The sequence below is a fragment of the Tachysurus vachellii genome, chromosome 21, assembly GCF_030014155.1.
Source record: "Tachysurus vachellii isolate PV-2020 chromosome 21, HZAU_Pvac_v1, whole genome shotgun sequence".
Classification (NCBI taxonomy): Eukaryota; Metazoa; Chordata; class Actinopteri; order Siluriformes; family Bagridae; genus Tachysurus; species Tachysurus vachellii.
In genome coordinates, this window is record NC_083480.1 from 9883784 (window position 1) to 9899033 (window position 15250).

The window sequence follows — 15250 nt, forward strand, 5'->3', positions numbered from 1 at the left end:
ACTTCCCTCATGTTAGAAGGAAGCCGTCGTGTTTACAACCGTGACAATGAGTGCTTATGAGGATCAGCTAAACTCTGGATTTTCCAAATGATGTTAAGTTCACTGTACAGACTCATTAATTTACACGACTTTCATAAATAAACAGTTTATGGCTGCTCACCGGGCTGTTTTGACATTTTCATGCATTTAAGCATGATGCTGAACAAAAAAAGCTCTGACTGGTTGCATTAAATGCCCTATATTTGCTCCTGTGCATTAACGAGCGACGTAGTGGATTTGTTTAGTCCATGTTAGCAGTGTTTATCCAGCTCCACCATTCGTGATGACCAGTGCAACATCTGGCATCTCACTATAATGTCCAAGATGCTTACTCTTGCTACATAAACCACAATATAATTGAAGTTACAGTTAAATATGGCAGACTAAAGCTGCCCCAGTTTCATCTAGAAGTGTGTTTTTCTCTTCGCTGCATGAGCGCTATTTAATTATTGATGCTGTGGTCTCCTCCTAATAGCTGTCATGCAGAATCTCAGGTCGTTCAGGTCGCCAATCTATTTTTATGAAAATACTTCTCAATATTCAGAAGCATGTGGGCACAGCCTGCTCTGGCTGCTTCACAAGATCATGTCTGAACAAGTCAGAGGAGCTTGCGCGCCTCACCGTGGTGTCCGTACTCTGCGTGTAGGGTTTCAGTGTGGAACAAGGAGACGAGTGCTGATTGGCTACAGCCACGTGGTGCTTTGATTTCCTTTAGGGAAAGACTTATCATCTCTCCCAGGGTTCATTATGTAGCTGTGAATTGTGCTTTTTTTTTTTTTTTTGAGGGTTAGGTTTTCTTATTGTAAGGATTATAGACTCTGTAATGATTATTGTGTAGAGAGCGTGTGTGGACATGTCCTTGTGTGTTTGCCTTGCCAAATCTAAAGTGAGGGTGTTTGGTGTAGTAAATCATCTATAAGCCGTATGACACGTGATGTTCCTGTAGACGGCACACCTGGATCTTTTGTCGTAACGGTGTGTAACTTGTGTTTTGTAGATTATAAGGGAAATGCAGTTGCTTATACAAGCACAACAAATCTCTCTCTCTGTCTCTCTCTTTATTCAGCAGATAAATCTGCACACTGAAACCATAACAATGTTGTTCCTACTTCTGCCTTCTGACTGTAATGGATAAATAGCTAGTTAATCTATCTAGATGTATCTAGGTTTTCAGCATTAATCCTAACTACAGTGTGGAGGAGGCTTTGTGTGTTGAAAGATCTTCAATTTCACATGTCATAAATCTCTAACAAGCTCTAACATGACCCGTTTCTCTCACAACACTCAGTCCACCATGTTTTTTTTTATTGTGTTCTCAGCCCCTGAGCTGATTTGTGATTGGTCACGTGATGGAAAAAAAACACTTATCATCATTTGGCACTTTTCTGAAACGTGGAACTCTGCTCTGACAGGAGAAAAATCGTTCTCGTATTCCTTCAGCCTTGAGAGTCACTGAGAATTTTTTTTTTTACCAGCGAGACCTCGAAGAACATTTAATGAAGAATAAATTATTATTGTACTCATTTGGGCCTCAGGATAAGGCAGGGCATGAGGGCAGAATATTCCTGACAGAGTCATTATAGCTCATTAAACTATGTAATAATACCTTAGACGTTACTCATTGGACTAGACACTGTATAGTAGTACACTGTAATATTCAACTGGGAAAAAGCATCCTGCTGTTCCAGATATCTGACAAGCAACTTAACTAAGTAATGAGACTGAACTTAACAGTCTCATTACTTACCTGACTGATCAGTTTCTATACAAGTTATAATAATTTAGATATACTAATATATATGTTTTGTATCAGAAAGTTTCTGATCAACATGTCAGCATCCAGTTTGTCTGTTATATGTGGTATTAGTACGGTGGCCGAGAAGTGCAAAACACATTAACAAATCCGAAAACACATTAACAAATCCGAAAACAAATTGACAAGTCAGACAACCCGGAAACGGTAGGTATCGTTTTTGAATGGAAACTTACCGATCATTGGACAAGACACCTGTCACTCAAGATATACAGGTATGGAGTCTTATGTGTAAAGTTCTCCGTTTAAATATAAGAAAATAACTTTTAATCCACTGTGGAATTAATCCACAATAATCCATTCCAACTTTTCCCTGCGGCAGACTGTTGAACTTCATGTATACCTTGAGTGACAGGTGTCTTGTCCAATCACAAACTATACCAACCGCTTCCGGGTTGTCTGAAATGTCGTTGTGTTTTCGGATTTGTTAATGTGTTTTCGGATTTGTTAATTTGTTTTGCACTTCTCGGCCACCGTATATTAGCTATGAGGCTATGTTATGAGATCACAAACTGAGCTCATACTGTATGTAAAATAAATAATACTGAGAAATAAGACTTGTTTCCAAATGAAACAAAATATGAATTTAGTCCTTTGCTGCGTTAAACTCAGACACCTGACTATGTAATTGGTCTCATCCATCTAAATGGAGTAAACCATTTGTAAATGTGGTGGTTTTTTGTTTTCTTAACTTAGAATTTGTAGTTTTTTCTGAGGGACAATATGTTCATAAGAAAAAAACTCGTATTCATAAGCATCTAAACTTTGAAGGTGTTTAAACTATTAAAATTCTGAGTAAGTTTATCTAAACAGAGGTAAAATGTCTGAGACAGAAAGCTGAGTGTATTGGCTAATTTTATATTAGAGATGCAGCGAAAATGTTTAAGATTTAAGGCCAGTTTTAGAGGGTTAAGTAACATACAGGGTTAAATAATTGACTAAATTAAGCTTTCGTTAAGTCGTTAAAGTGTTAATCGATTGCAGCTCATTCTGACCATGTTTGAAATGGCTCTTGTCTTCATATCGGACTGAATTTGTGTCTTTCTTATGAAGATTAATGTGGTGGGCCAGCAGGCAAATGTTTGAGCCCCCTCTCTCACCTATGACCCCTTTACACAGCTCTGGTGGTGCTCTGCACGCTTCTGTGTCCCAGGGGGCCTCGGTGTCTTTTAGGCTTTTGTGCATGTGCACTTGTGTGTGGAGATGTTGTCATTCTTAAATGCAAGTGCAGTATAGATCTGCAGAGAGACCTCAAACTTTTTTTCTCACTTTTCTTCTTTGGTTTCTTACTCTTAAAATACCCATTTGGTCCCTAATTCCATCCAGTCCTTCAGAATAAAGAAAGCTTTTGATTGTGGATGTTGTCAGCAGATGTTTTCAGATTTCAGCTTCCTTCTCCTAATTGCAGTGTAACCATGAGACATTCAGTGGCGAGTCTTAGCTAAAATCCTCTTCTTTGCTGTGTTTTTGTTCACTAACTCTCCTTAAGCCAATGTCAAATACAGCATCTGATGAGCTACTGTACAATAATCTAGAAGCAAGACGTGTAGCAGATTAATTGCTCCCACTTTATAGACTATATAGATGTCTGTATTGAAGAGAGGAAAATCATTTCCTACTCTGTTTCCAGTCTTCAACTGTTCAGTTTGGGGGTTTTGTGGCGTTCGGGTGTCTGTGTTCAGCTCACAATGACTCTAGACCCTTTTCATGGCTGACAGGAGTGGAACTGGGGAATGTGGTAGCTTAGTGGTTAAGGTGTTATAATCCCAGGTCCACCAAACGTCCACTGCTGGGCCCCTGAGCAAGGCCCCTAACCCTCAATTGCTCAGTTGTCTAAAATGAGATAAAAATGTTAGTTGCTTGGAATAAGGGCAACTGCCAAATGCCATAATGTCTTCTCCTGGATGCATCTCATCTACATTGAGGTTTGGCAGGTCATGTTTTCTGAGATTGTTTTCTCCTCACAACGGCTTTATAGAGTAATTATTTGTGGTTATATCCTTATAGCATATAGACCAATATTTTCCCCCATGACTATGTATATATTTCCAGCCACTGTATGCATTTATTTCATACACACACTTTAAGCTCTTCCTGATTGACTGTTAGGTGTCCAGGCTTTCAATAAACTGTGTTAGTTGTTTTCAAACTAGAAAGACCGTATGGATAATATTTGTGTGGTGATGCAGTTTGCCAGCTATGTCAGTAATAGATTAGATATTCAATTAAAATAATTCAGAGTGAAGAAAAAACACTTCTAATTACTTTCTCATTCCACACATAAAGGTCACTGGATGTTTTGGACATGGTGCTGGGTTTAACTGCAGTTTTTGCTCTGGTTATTTGGCCTACGACTCCGTTTACCCTTTGAAACGCCTCAAACTGCTGCTCAAGGTGTGTTTAGTACATCTTGTTTGGAGCCACTGAAGCGCAGGCTATGAAGCTGCCTCACTCCAGGCTCACTCCACATCATAGCACTCCTGCACTGCCTATTACCACACACACAAACACACACACACATACTCACACATCAATAGAGAGCGTGGGGGAGCAACAAAATGGAGAGGAAAAAGACCCAGAGGCGAGGGGGAGGAGATGCAGAAAGCACCGCTATAATGAATGAATGAAAATGTTGCTGCTGCAGCAGACTTCACATCACACTCACACACTTTCTCTCTTACACCCTTTACATTTGGGCAATCTTTCTGTTTCACATTTAAAAATTTGAAACCTAATTTCAAAAGTCCACAAAAATAGAAAGTTAAGCTAAAATACTGAAAATTATGTAATGGGGTTTAAGGAAAATACTACAATATCCAAACTTAATGGCCTACAAAAATAACTTTAAAAAATAATAAATGACATAAAAAATCCCAGCAGAATCTTTCTTTAAAAATCAGAGTAATTCACCAGGACCATTACAAAGTGCTGACATCAGACTTCTTTGGTCGGACTGAAGTGTTTATTTCAGATCTGTAAAGGACACAGCGAGGTCTCTGATCTGTAGATAAAAGTTCTTTTGTGGTTCAATGGAGACTTGTGTGTCTTCAGAAAAGTGTTAATTTAAAGATCCCTATCTGATAGATAATTACTTTAACCCTGTCTCTGTCTGAGAGACAAAGACAAGAGTAGATGGAGGGGGTTAAGAGGAAAGTGAGCGAGTGAGACAGGGTGGGAGACAGGTGGGTTTTTTTTTCTTCTATAAGAGGATGGAGTTTCAAGAGCTGGGAAAAAGGTTGTGGGGCAGGAGCATGTTTTTTGAGGGCAAGGAAAGTGTGTGTGTGTGTGTGTGTGTGTGTGTGTGTGTGTGTGTGTCTCTAAAGTGGTTAGCAATTCAATACAGTTCTTTTTTTTCTCAGCTGCTTTCGCAGTTGCCCCGTGAGTGCTTGGATTCAAGGGTGTGTCTGTTCTTTAAGTGTTCACTTGGATCAGGACTTACTGTGGGAACACACACACATACACATACAGGCAGACAGACAGACAGACTGACCATGGGGTTCAGAGCTGCATAAATAAAATGACAGCTGCTGCTGAGACTAAACATGATCCAGTGTGATGGAGGGAAATGGAATTTCAGGGCAGGGTTGTAGTTAAAATGTAGCTGATGTGTGTGAGATATACGAGCTGGAGTGATGCGATGTAATGAGGATGCTTACACCTCCACTAGAGGTTTAATAGGGCCAGAGGGTTCATAACATCCAGGAAAAGCCATGTCCTGCATTTTGGCATAAAAAACAAAAGTTTTTGGTGTCTGTATAAAATTTTCTAAAACCTTTCTGACTCTGTGTGATTTTCTCATGATCTGATCACATTTTTGGGGTAGATACATGGTGTCGTAAAGAAGCCTAATTCTGTTTTAAAAAAAATTCTGAAAAGCTGCATTACATTTTAATTCAAAACTATAGAAAGTCCCTGTGAAGACACCATTCATTTTTTTTCTCTTAATGTTGCATCCTCAGACTTCAGCTTTGTGTAACCGTAAACAAAGTTTAGACTACAAAATCTGGTTACCTATCTCCCACAGCTGTTGAACCCTATGATCGACAGGAAGCCATGACAAAAGCAGGTGTGTATGCGTATACATGACTGTTCCCTTAAACAGCTGCGTCTCCTGTGTCTCCACCTGGAATGTGCCACTGCCTTGCCATTCAGTGAGACTGGAGACACTATAGGACTTCTCCTGGCTCAGGGTTTTATTACTGGTTTAGGCCTGTACTCAGTGCTGTTCTTTGCTGTGTCCCGACCACCGGGGCGTTGCTACACTCCCCCGCTGAGTGTGGAATTGGGTCAGCTTTCCCTCAGGGACTCGCTGGCATCTCGAACATTTGCTTGAAACCTTCAGACAGGTGTATTTTTCTAATAAAGAAACTCAAGGCTTCACCACAGTTTTTTATCTTATAGGAACAAGAATAGGGTCGGAACAAGAATAGGGTCTTCTAGTATTGGGTGTATTGTATATTTATTTATTGTATGTTTATCCTTCCTTCCTTCACCCCCTCTTTCACTCCTTCCTTCCTTCCTTTATTCCTATCTACTGTTATACTCCTGATCTTTTATCTCATTATTTTTTACATCCTACTTCATATATTCTTTTATCCATCCACTAGAATGTTCTTTACTTTTGTACTGTAGCTGGTTAAATCACTAGCATTGGACAGGATTTTGCATCCAGAATTTTAGTTTTTATCACACTTTTTTGTATTATAAACCGTGTGTGTGTGTGTTTAAATTGAACGCACACTCTTGTACCTCAGTGCTGTAACTAATCCTGACGCTTCCCCAGGAAGACTGGGCAGAGAAATTAGCCTGCAACTATTTGTGAACACTGATGAAATCAAGCAAAATGAAATCCAGATCAAAGCCACTGTATATCTTTCCTGCTAACTGTACACAGTTACAGTGTGATTAAACACACAGAGAGAATACAAAGCTGGGCAGAAACACAAAGCAGTGGCTTACAGACACAAACACACTATGCTATATGAGAAACTTTAGTAAGAAGATCATGATCATATAAACATTTGATACTTAGGTTGTGTTAATGTGCTAGCTAATGTTAACTAGCTAACTAGCTGGTTGCTCAGTATTAGCGTACTTTAACTGCCACATGTAAGCCTTTTCGTTTAGGTTTCCAAGCAACTGAAAAATGGGACTGAGCAGCTTGATGGGCTAGCTAATGGATTTATGATTCGTCCACCCTTATTGTAATGTTTAATGGTGTGTGAGAGAGTGAGAGGGAGTGAGAGGGTGAGAGAGAGGCTTACACCTGTAGAGGTGAACAGAATAAATGCAGAATCCACTCAGACATATAATTAGCAACACTGGCATGTAGGATTTAATTGCAGTGTACATTGACATTCCCCCTTTAATCTGACCTTACAGGCCGCGTTTTGGCTCACAGGTAAACAATCTGGGTTGACAACTCCATGACTCTTTGCCCTGTCACAGTCACTTGCAATCAGGTTGTGTTTCATTCTCTCTGAGAAAGTTCTCCACAGGACCATCCTCAGCTGGTCTAGTCTGCCGTAGAGGATTTCGAACAAGACCTGATGCGTGGATGGAAATGGATGTCTCAAAATTCCACTGAGCAGAAAGCTGCATTATTTTGCCTGTTCTGTCTGAGATAGGTGTAGATATATCTGTCTCTGTGTCTTTCTCTCTCTTTCTGTCTGGGTCTGTCTTTGTCTATCTCTCTGTTGGTCTTCTATCTTCTCTGATGTCTGTGTCTATCTGTCTCTCTTTTTCTTTGTTTCTCTGTTTCTCTGTGTGCCTCTGTCTGTCTATCTGTCTGTCTGACCCTTTCGGTCTCTTTCTCATTCTTGTTCTTGGTCTGTCTCTCTGACCTTTTCGGTCTCTCTCTCATTCTTGTTCTCGGTCTGGCTGTCTCTGTTTCTTATTCTATTCCTTTATCTGTCTCATTCTTTGCCTGTCTGTATTTCTGTTTCTTTCTCGTTCTGTCTCTCTATCTGTCTTTTTTTTCTATCAGGTGTGGGGATATTACTTGGCATATTTTGTGTCTTTTTCTTTGACACATTCAAACATTGATGCTCTCATGTGCTGCAGGTGAGAGTCAGTCACTTCTTAGTTTGTCATGATTTGTGTAGCATTTCAGTTGTAGAACAAGCTGGAAACATTCAACGCTATTTTGTTTTGTTTCTTGTCACTAACACTGAAGGCACTGAGTTAAGTGTGTTGAGAGAGTCACAGCTGTGTTGCAGCGCAGCGCGTTACCCAAATCAAATGTTTATTTGGGTGGATCTTTAGCCTACTTAAGTTCAGGAACAGACCGAGTGAAGACAGAAATCTTAATGAAGCTGTCACAATTAGTTGCAAGTCTGGTTTTGCTGTAGTAAAGAGTCTGTAGTAAACGATAGGTGGTTTTCATAATTTACTTTACCTTTACACCCATCTGTGGAATCCAGTTGGGTGTGAAGTGATTGACAGAAGCTATGACAGTTTACTTGTGCTCTTATTGTCCGGTAAAAATAATCTATGTTTGAAACAATAAATACATTTCAGCCTGTTTGTAATGGGCTAGTTCAATTAAAATTACAAATGACATTTTGATACTTGTAGTGTTGTGGTTAAGAATAAAGTTTTAGATGAGCAAATAAATAAATATGTACCTAATTTAGAGTTTATTATAATTTGAGTTTATTAGAGATGCAGAATTTGTTTTGTCTATTGTGTGACCTGTTACATACATTATTGTTTATTTACCTGATATAACCTTTTTTCCCCCTAAAAACAAGTCACAATATTGACTCTGCATATTTGAAATATTGCAACTCTTATTCATTTGCACCCAAACAATACAAATATTAGTGTATAGACTCTGAGGTTCTCTGCTAACTATTGTGAATCTTATTGTGTATCATGAGAATATCTCCCAAGTGTAGTTATCAGATATTCTTGCCATATCGCGCTCCTCTCTTTCTACATAGCCTTCATGTGTTGTGCCCTGTAACAGCTAATAATTTCTAGTTTACACCTGCAGTGTGCCATTAGCTGAAAATGGAGATGTATTTCTATAATACATCTCCGTTTCCTCCTGTCTGTGGGATTTCAGCAATTCTGCTTCTGTACAATAGCTCATAATTGCTACTTGTTTCTGGGATTGTAGACGAGGACAAATATGTCAAGATGATTGCACCTGAAATTTCTAACCTAGATGGTATTAAAAAAAAAAGATTTTACTCCAGCCAAGCCAATGTGACCAGTATGCCTGCACAGTATACTGTACATGCACAACATATACGCTCAGTATACACACACTGTATACACGCACTGTATACACGCTCAGTATACATGCACAGTATACACACACAGCATATACACACATTCCGTATACACACAGGGTATAACAATATATACACACAGTAATACAGGACTAGGCTAGAAGTTTTTGTGTTCATGTAAGTGAGCAGTCATGTATGAACACGGACAAAGAAAAGTCTTTCTGCTCCTTGGAATCACTTTGGAGAAATCAGCATGATTGATGTTCTGTCCTTTTATAAACTCCTCAACATGAGTTCTGTTCAGCAGCCAGTTTTTTTTTCCTTTCTGTTTCTTTCTGGTTTCCTGCATGACTGTGTGGAGCTGACTGTCCCCAGCTCTGTAGATGAATGCCTTTTTGTTCAAGAGTGTGCGTTTGTGTATGCTTCTGTTTGTGCATGTGTCTTTAACCTCACAACCCAGACCCTCTTGTGATAAAAATGACACATTATTGGACATATTGGGCATTTTGGGCATGAATCTTTTTTGAAGCTTTATTTCAAGTCAAAACTCTGACTGAAAGCAGCTGATTTCCCCCCCAAACACAGCACTAGTACATTGTTAGCAAACCCATTTATCATGATGCAGAACACCTACACAGAACTGCTTTCAGGTATTAATATGGTGTTTTTGTTTTATGGCTCACCTGTAGTGCTCAGAGCTGTGTATGTGTTTTATTGTAAGCTATGGACCATCAACTCAGATAGATGTGTGCGGGTGTGCCTGTGTGCGGGTGCGTGCCTGTGTAGTGTGTATGCGTGTCTGTGTGTCTGTGACCATGTCTGTGCGTCTGTGTGCTCGTGCGTGTGCCTGTGTCTGTGCCTGTGTGTCTGTGCCTGTGTGTCTGTTTATGTATGTGAGTCTGTGCGTGTGCCCGTGTCTGTGCCTGTGTGTCTGTGCATGTATGTGAGTCTGTGCGTGTGCGCATCTGTGTATCTGTGTGTGGTCTCACGGGAAAGAGTCTAGCTTGTGTTTGTTATAGATTACCTCTGATTACATGTGGCCCAGCTGATGCTCTTGTGTGTGTGTGTAAGAGTGTTTCTCTGCAGCGCTGCATGCAGTATCTGTAGCAGAGGATGCTGGGAGAAAGGGGGTGGTTTGGAGGTGAAAATTTCACCGCATCAGCACAGTCACCCACTGCATGGATGATCTGTATAGTCCTCCTGGTTACTGCACCCGAAACTAAACATTCCTTGCTGTTTGCTATAACCTGATTTCTTCATGCAGACAATAAATAAGCTTTTGATAGACTGTGATTGTTTAAAACGTTTGTTCCAGTGATAAAAACGACCACAGATGATCTAAATGGTAACTAAAACTGAACAAGATTTAATCCAAACCAATTATAAACACAAAAACTAGTGGCCTATAAATAATGCAGTCTTGGAGCCGATGTATTGAGTTGGTTGTACAAATGGACAAAATGATATCAATATTATTATTATTATTATTATTATTATTATTATTATTGTTATTATTAAATACTATTATCAATATTAAACATTTAAACATTATTCATGAAATAAATCTGTAATGCTGATCAGTGGTCTGTGGGTTATTTTTTTATATTTATTTTTATTTATTTTTGAACCCAGGACTCCATGTACTGGACCGGATTCTCGCACCAGATTTAAATGTAGTGTAGTTTAGTAGTGTGCTCATGTTCCTGGTTTAAACTGAGCCAAAACTCTTATCACATAAACATGATATAAACCAGTTTTTTAGGATTTTGTTTGCATATCTTCAACTTTAGGTGTCAGCATTTTTTTTTATATAAAATAAATATATTTTACTCCTAGCAAAACAAACACACACACAGTGTATTGACATGACTGAAGAAATCAGTTTTACACATTTTCTATAAAGTAGTGTAAACCTGTACATACATCATGCCATTCTGATCATTTTCATCAAATTGTAATGTTGGTATTTCTGTAAACAGCAGACATGTGGAAGCTCTGCTCCTGCGTGTTTCTTCCAGATTAAACACCTATTCATTTCCTCGTATGGACTCAGACTTTTCCTGTCTTCTAGCAATTCTCTCAGCCTGTGAACTAACTGATTTTTGTTCTCTTTCTCTTCCATGTCATCATCGCTTCTGCTGTTATTCTGGAACATTCTGGCACCGTTTCTCAGGTAATTAACACACTTTCAATCACTTTGGATTGCTGCTGTTTTGGCTTGCAGCCGGAGCTGCTGTTTTTACACAGTGACAGTTTTATTGAGTCTGGTTTAAAATAATGTTTTATTAGATCACAGTGAAAAAGCTGTGGTGTTACACAAGCCACTGTTACACTATCAGTTTAGTTGTTTTGATCCTGTAACTTTAACTAGCCAGTTTTTTTTTTTTTTTTTTTCAGGTTTATTATTTTTGTATCCCTAATGTTTGCTATTCAAGTGTATCAAGTCACGTGATTGTTCTGTTGAGTTCGCTTTAATTGGGGCCAGAATTTCATTTCTGGCTTTGCTGAACAGTGTAAACATTGTGAAAGGTGACAAATGGCTAAAAACATTCCTCATCGTAGTTTGTACAGGAATTCTGGAGTGAAAATAAAGAAAACAGACCGTGTGCATGAATAAAGGATTCTAGGGTGTTTCATTAGGGGAATGTGACAAAAATATCGTGTTGCTATCAGCTAACTACCTATCCTTTGCTAATGTTAGCATTATTTGCTGCTGAGAAATTTTCCAGGTGTTCTGCAACCTACAGTAACTAGCTAGCTAGCTAATGTAGCTACAAGGCAGCATGACCGGGAATATTCACTGCACCATTGCTTGTAGAAGATTGTATGTAGTGAAGTGTGTTAGGGATGTTGATTATCAGTTGTTAGGGATGTTGATTATCATAAATCAGGTTTTCTATTTGGTCGTCAAAATGGCATCAGCTACACAGTGTGACATCATTTGAAAAAGGATAAATGACCAGAACACAAGCTAACATGCTAGCATGTTTGAGAAACAAAAGGCATAATATTTAGTCAACGTTAAACAGACCAGACACATTTTAGCCCTCTAACTGAATTTTCCTGCTTTTGAACCGAGCATTAAAAATAAAACGATGTGTTCAAACGCATAGGGAAAATATGCTAGCTGTGCTTCTTGCTAGTTAACTCTCTGAGCATCGCACCCGAGGCTACACTGATACACTATAGTTAGAACACAATCACACACAGACACACACACAAAGGTTAAAACATTTCAAACTGTTATGTTGTAACGCTGTGTTTAAGGGAAGTGATGAATTGAGACAGGGTTAAATTAGCTTTTACTGTATTTTCCAACCATAAATAAAAAAGAATGAATGACTTATGACTCATCAACATTTTGCTGCTTGCTTGTATTATATTTAGACTTCAACACACAGTTGCAGCTTGTACAGGAGGTTTAAAGAAAACAAAATGATACAGCATAAAGTGGTTGTATTTAATCGATGGGAAAGTTTGCATTGACCAAAAATAGCTTCGGTATACTGAAATAAAATACATTGTAAGAGAATCCAATACATAAAAACATTTATAAGATTTTTATATATATTGACAGACTCACTCCTCTTCCCAGCGTATTTGTGTGTTCTTCTCAATCCTCTTGATAACCAGTGGCAAATTGCAGCCTGTTACCTGAGCAATGTGTGCAGAGCACGTTCTCAAGGGAAACGTGTTTTGTGTGTGACACGTTTGCGACACACTGTGTGTTTGTTTGTGTTTTGGAAGGTTTGAAGAAATGTTTGGCTGAGTGCTTTGTTAAAATCACCTCAAAGTTTGTCTTGAGGATTTAGGATTTATTTCCTCTTATTAGGAACACACATTAATGGCAAGCTAACAAAAAAAACATTTAACTGTAAAATATACGATATATAATACACCTACTTAATTATTAGGCTCATAATTTAACATGAACAATAATATTTTGGAGCTTCAGTAGATGTTGCTGATGGGTTGCTTGCTAAATTTGATTTAAGCCTATTTAACTGACCAGTCAAATGAACTTCCTCTAGGATAATAACGACATAATAAAATAAAACTTGGGATGTGTAGAAAGAAAGAAGAAAACACTGAGTGCTTGGCAATGTTTCCTGGTCCTATGGGGAGCGCCACTAAGGTAAACACACATAGATGACACCATGTTACACACTAACAACCCCGAGCAGGAACATCATGAAGATGAAGTCAGTGCATAACATGCAAACATTAAACAAAATTGTGCAAATGATGCTGTCGTTATTAAACACTTATTGATAAATAAATCATTTCTACTCTGAAGATATTGCACCATAAAGTGAAATCATAGTTGAGGGATGGGAAGTAGACTTTCTTGATATAGCACTGAGTAAAGATGATTAGATTAGATGCTGCAGTATAAGAGTGGGAATCTCCAGAGAGCCCACAATTTGATTGGAATTGATGTCAGGTACTATACAATACAAAATCAATACATGATGGTCATCAGTGAGAGTTCTGTATCCTTTATCATGATCTTCTCATGGTATGGCCACTCGTTGATATTAAAGCACAGTATTATGTTGTTTATCCCTTATAAAAATAAATGCAGAGGTCTGATAGGACACATTTCACAAGGATATTGTGCATCATATTTACACAGCAAAGAGAACAGTCTACTTTTAAATGTTCTACATTTAGTCATCTAGCAAAAGTCTATTAAAATAATGCATGCAAAGTCTTATTTCTAAACGCTTCTTTGAGCCACTTGCTGTTGGAATAGTGTTTGAATAAAGTGCATATCATTTATGGCATACCTTATTTTCAGATTTTTTTGCTTCTGCCACTAGGTGGTTCTGTTGAATCCTTAAATCTGATTGATCTGATTTATGATGTTTATTAATTCAGTAACTGTAGCTCTGTCCGTAGCTCTGTCCGTAGCTCTGACCAGTTTATATGAATGTAATACACTTGCTATAATACATTTATGTGTATGGGGAAGTCGCAGCCTAATGGTTAGAGAGTTTGACTCCTAACCCTAAGGTTGTGGGTTCGAGTCTCGGGCCGGCAATACCACGACTGAGGTGCCCTTGAGCAAGGCACCGAAACACCCCCACCCCACACTCCCCAACTGCTCCCCGGGCGCCACAGCATAAATGGCTACCAACTGCTCCAAGTGTGTGTTCACGGTGTGTGTGTTCACTGCTGTGTGTGTGCACTTTGGATGGGTTAAATGCAGAGAACGAATTCTGAGTGTGGGTCACCATACTTAGCTGTATGTCACGTCACGTTATATATTAGCAGCCTACACAGATATTTGTATTTTGGACTCTTATAATAAATTTTGTTTGTAAACAGCTGTTTATTTCAGAAGTCTGCTGTGTCAGCACTGTTTACAGTCATGTTTTCTGCCATGGTGTAATATTCAGGACGGAGGACTTTGCACTTCCTGGCTTCACTAGAAGATTACAAGTTGCTAGAGAAAGAAGTGAGAATTAGTGAGGAAATGATCTATAGCTGTTATATACAAATCTAACAGTGAGTAACTTGTGTCACAACATTAAATGCCACTATTAAATGGGTGAAGGTATGTGCTGTTTCAGGACATGCCATTATGAGTGGTAATGACTACACTCATCACACTCAAAAAAGTTGCTGATTACTTTTCTATAACTGCATGTTTTGTCATGTTTATATATTTGTAGTTTTGTAGTGAATAATGCTACAGTAAAACATACGTCGACAAAGCGGCCAGACATCATTAGTTTTTCCTGACAGCCCGTGATTCCTGGGGACATGAGCAGCGGCAAGCATTACCAACTGTGTCGGATGTGGGCGTGGCCAATGGAGTAGCAAAGTTATGCAAATATGAAGCAACTCTTTGGAACGACTACCAATGGGAGTAAAGATGGTAGAGCGATGTAATCCGTGGCAAAGAGCACACACTGCTTCTCCTTCATCTCGTATGATATGATGCAGATATACACATCTAAATTTTCTACACAAACACCCTCCTACAGGAATGGTTATTTTAGTGCCAGGAATACTGATTTGTTGTCGATATAAATGCTACTTGTGCCACGTGATGATAAGCCTTATTACTATGGCAACCAGTAATAGGACCGCCTCCTGGTGACTTAATAAAAGCACTGAATGTCTGAGCGTAGCATAAAAAGCCATTTGAGTT

The 15250-nt window shown here is 38.8% G+C and overlaps 1 protein-coding gene across 8 annotated transcripts in view; it reads left to right on the plus strand.

Annotated features, from left to right (window-relative positions):
* The window catches only part of macf1a (microtubule actin crosslinking factor 1a), a 157399-nt gene that overhangs the window by 22633 nt on the left and 119516 nt on the right, over window positions 1-15250 (plus strand). The gene's annotated exons all lie outside the window — the stretch shown is intronic.